Raw genomic sequence first — 4,842 nt, 5'->3', positions numbered from 1 at the left:
GGCAGGATCAGAATTCAAAATGATATTAACAGATTAGAGAGCTGGGCCAAAACTAACAAAATGAATTTCAACAAGGTCAAATGCAAGATACTGCACTTAGGCAGAAAAATATGAAATGGGTGATGCCTGGCTTTACAAAAGTCCATGTGAGAAAGATTTTGTAGTTTTCATGGACAACAAGTTGAACATGAACAAGCAATGTGATGAAACAGCTTAAAAAGCCAATTTGATTTTGGGCTGCATCAAAAGGAGAATAGTATGTAGATCGAGGGAAGTCATGGTGCCTTTGTACTCTGCTTTTGTACTCTGCTTTGGTTAAACCTCACCTGGAATACTGTGACCAGTTCTGGGCACCACAGTTCAAAAGAGATATTGACAAGCTGGAAGGTGTCCAGAGGAGGGCAATGAAAATGATCTGAGGTCTGGAGATCATGGCCTATGAGGAGCATCTTAAAGAATTGGGTATGTTTAGCCTGCGGAAGAAAAGGTTGAGAGGATACAAGACAGCTATGCATAATAAATATGTGAAATGGTGTCATAAGGAAAAGGGAGCAGACTTGTTTTCTGCTGCCCTTGAAATTAGGACTAGGAGCAATGGGTTCAAATTACAAGACAGGAGACGGGAAATGGCTGAATGGCCATCTGTCAGGGATACTTTGATTGAGCTTTTCCAGCATTGCAAAGGGTTGGACAAGATGGTCCCTGTGGTCTCTTCCAACGTTATTATTCTGTGATTCTGTGATTCTATGATCTAGCTGCTGTTTTATTTAAGATTTTTTTCATGTTTCCATTGTGCCTATTTGTTTTGACTCATTTCAACAGTCAGGTTGGTATGCAACCCATAATCAGCTTGTCTAAGATGTGATACAATATCCTTTTTCTTATTACTCTGTGTCTGCTTATCACAAAATTGCCTGTCTAGACATCATAACATTCTAGGATCTGAGTAGAAAAATAATAATAAAAGAATCTCCAACTAACATGTGGCTAGCTGACCTTCGCCTCTTGAATTTTAATTAAAAGGAAAGTTATACATGTGTGCCAAATTTAGAATTTGTGTAGAGGCAACTTCCAAATAAGGATGCTATTTTAATGTATTGAATTATTGGCAAAATTGAGAATTAAGGTCATCTATATGTGAATTGTGTTGTGGAGAATAAAAAAAATGTTTGCATACAAATCTGTCCAATTAGATTATTTTGTATAATATAATGCATTTATTCCTTACAATTATGAAATGCTTCATAGGTCTCATATAACCCAAAACATAGTAAAATCTACAAACAATTACAGATTAGCACAGATTATTACCAAAATCAATGCAAAAATATGCTAGTATAGTACCATACAATACACCAGGATTTAAGAGAATGATTTTTTAAAAAAATGATTGCAAAATTTAATATATGGGGACTACAGAAACTATTTTACATTCCAGAAGAGAAAGATATGGATTTGATACCAAATCTGTTGGAAGTAGAGTCTCACATGAGCTTCACTATTACATAATTCCTTCTCTTTCTGATGTTTGAGCATGACCTCCCAATGTTTCATTAAGGGGGAAGAGCCAGAAAACAGTGGCACTGAAATTCCCCCCTCTCTCCTGCAGTCACAGGCAACTGCTCGTAAACATGCATTCCTTTTGTGCTGTGCTCCTCTGCTGCTCTTTCCCTCCCTGGCTTAAGCACACTGGACCACAGCCTTCAGCACAGAACCCTGGGGGATCAAAACCTTTTATTATAGGTTCCACTCTATTTACAAGTTACTCACTCTGACAACCACAGTGGGAGATCGATGGTCAAAGAGGAAACGAGTGATCGCATGGTTTCAGCTGATAACAGAAATGTTATCTACAGTTCATATACCCCCTCATGATGCTGCTTCACTAGAAGGTGCCTTAGCCTGGCCTGTCTGGGCACATACTGAACCCTTATTTTAATGCTTTGATGAACTGTTTCTTCTAGTAATGCATGCTATGAGGATGATTTTTCCTCAAGCGTATAGTTCTACCATTCCATTAACATGTTGATGTAACCAAAACAGCACAATTCACATGCAAGTGGATGTACCATTAAAATAGTTAAGAGAGAAAACTCAGGGATCCCATTAATGCAGTGGTAAGTTAGGACTTTTTAATCACTCTTTAACATTTATATGTAATTGCACCAAACTTTATGTGTAAAAAGGAAATGTCAAGGATAATCTCACTGAAATGAAAGTTCAGATGGGAAAACAAAATAGAGCAAAATGAGGCAAAATTGCACCAAGTTCAGTGGAAGATGAACTGTGTTGAACTGCATTAGATGAGTCTACACTAACTATACGAGAATGCAGTATGAAACTGCATTATATGGAAGTAGAAATGGGGGAACAGATGCCATCTCACACAAAATGAGTATTACTGATGCTTGGAAATAAGAAGAAAGAGTTCTTCTACTTTGTGGTGGACATTTAGACCCTATAATAAAACACCCACTTGTCTCTCATTCCAGAATGCTCTTGTAAAATTACTATAATAGAATGCACCATTGATACAAAGAAGAATAAAACAGTTGCCACCACTAGCAGTTTCTAGGATGCATTAGGACTCAATTACCATAGTGATCTCCAGCTCTTACTATCCAGACTCCCCAATCTGTTTTTGCAGGTTTCAACATAACCTATTTGTTAATCTGGTTCAATTTATCCACCCACTTTTTTCTGGTTAAAGAGCTACTTTCAACTATTCCAAGAATGTATCATCCTTAGAGAGATAAAAAAAACATTTTGTACATTACTTCATCATTTTGTTGGATTGTTTGGTTACGACACAGGCTTAGAGGACCTTAAAGTCCAATAAAACTGACAACTCTTATGAATATCATTCTGTCTGTGCACCCATTTCATGAGGAGTAAATTTGATTTTGAAGAATGAAGTGCCCTGTGCTTTAGCTTTAGGCTTAGCCTGCATCAAGAGAATAATGTTTAGAACAGGCATTGTTACCTCTTATGACAAAATCTAATTATTTCAATTGCACCTTTTCACCTGTTCTTCAAATTATGAGGCAAGTGTCAAAATCATAGAAAAGAAAGCTTCGTTTTCTGTGTAACATATCTCTAAAGCCCTTTACACAAAAATTGTACTGGCTTCTGAAAAATGACAGGCTCATTTGCCCAAACGTTAATTTCATTGGTATCTACTCTCTCTCCCTCCCCACACCCAAAGTGTGCCTTGAATTGTTTTCTGCCTTGAAATGTTTTAAGGGAGGTGAAGAACAAATTAAAGTTTTAAAAAATCCCTCTTTCTTTTTTTTAAAAAAGCAACCTTTCTCTACCAGTGGAGCCCTTTCAAAATATTCACTTCCCCCTTAAATCCACTATATCCCACTTTAACTGTCTTGGGGAGGATTTCCATTATGTTTAATGTTCACTCATGTCTTAGTTTATTGTTTAACTTGGTTAGAGGAAATATGGAGTTCTTGTTTTATGTTGAGTGTCAAGGAGTCTACTTCAGTTTCATCTCCATTAGACATAAAGTACCTTCTACAAGAGCTTTCTTGGCTATTGCTGCAGCCTCATGTATTTCACCTCTGCAAGCTGCCGTTGGTTCTTGAAAGGGCTTGGGTGCAACACAATGCTCAGGACTTCTGTAATAAGCTCCTGTCACATTGGAAGAAGCTGGCCTTCTTTCACCAGTGGGGCCAAGCAATCAATGCAGAGCTCACACTGGTTGGTGCTTCTGAAAACAAGTATCTGATGGCCCTGCTGGATTTCATTTTTATTGAGAAGCCTGATAGCCTTCAGAGCACCATATTGATCCATATACATGGCATAGACCAGTGGTTCTCAACCTTCCTATTACCGTGACCTCTTAATACAGTTCCTCATGTTGTGATGACCCCCATCCATAAAATTATTTTCTTTGTTACTTCATAACTGTAATTTTGCTACTGTTATGAATCATCATGTAAATATCTGATATAAAGGATGTATTTTCATTCACTGGACCAAATTTGGCACAAAAACCCAATACGCCCAAATTTGAATACTGGTGGGGTTGGGGGGATTGATTTTGTCATTTGGGAGTTGTAATTGCTGGGATTTATATTTCACCTATAATCAAAGAGCATTCTGAACCACACCACTGATAGAATTGGGCCAAACTTCCCACACTGAACCCCATGACCAACAGAAAATAATGTGTTTTCTGATGGTCTTGGCAACTCCTCTGACACCCCCTCATGACCCCCCCCCCAGAGGTCCCAACCCCCAGGTTGAGAAACAATGGCATTGACAAAGCCCCAGTTAAGACCACTGAATGTCATCATGAGGCGAAATTCATAGAACTTTTCCATACTTTGGAAAAGGGGGATTAGTTTTATCCTAATACATATCTTATGTGATTTTCCCTATGAAAACCTCTGTACCAGATCATGTGGGACTGCCAAACTAATCTGGTGAAGGGCCACCGTATTTTCTCTGACAATTGATTTGAACCAACTGAACACCAGTATGTTTCACTCAAGTCAGAAGGGCAGCTTTGTTATCAAGATTTAGTGGTTTATTCATTCCACATTTCAGAAACCACTTCTTTCACATCTGCAACGCAGTGGCCATGATTCCCCACTCCACACCAGCAGCACGTGCCTCGCCTTCACTGCCACACTTTTTTACTCTGGAGGCATATTAAGAATTCCTTAGTTTAGAGGCTGGGTGACCAACTGTCATGAGAGGTTTGATGGTGCCTTTCCGTCTGGAAGAAGAGGGTTGGAGTAGATGACCCTTGGGGGTTCCATCCAATTCTAGGATTCTATATACTAATTTAGAATACTAAATTGTGATTTGAAAATGTAGAGTTTGTTA

The 4,842-nt window shown here is 38.4% G+C and overlaps 1 pseudogene; it reads right to left on the bottom strand.

The window, feature by feature from the left end:
* Positions 1–3,422: 3,422 nt before the first annotated feature.
* On the bottom strand, positions 3,423–4,596 carry LOC132773916 (dead end protein homolog 1-like; annotated as a pseudogene).
* Positions 4,597–4,842: the final 246 nt, after the last annotated feature.

This window comes from Anolis sagrei, chromosome 1, assembly GCF_037176765.1.
Source record: "Anolis sagrei isolate rAnoSag1 chromosome 1, rAnoSag1.mat, whole genome shotgun sequence".
In the NCBI taxonomy this organism is placed as follows: Eukaryota; Metazoa; Chordata; class Lepidosauria; order Squamata; family Dactyloidae; genus Anolis; species Anolis sagrei.
Note: the sequence above shows the minus strand (reverse complement) of the source record. Positions and strands in the feature narration are given on the sequence as shown.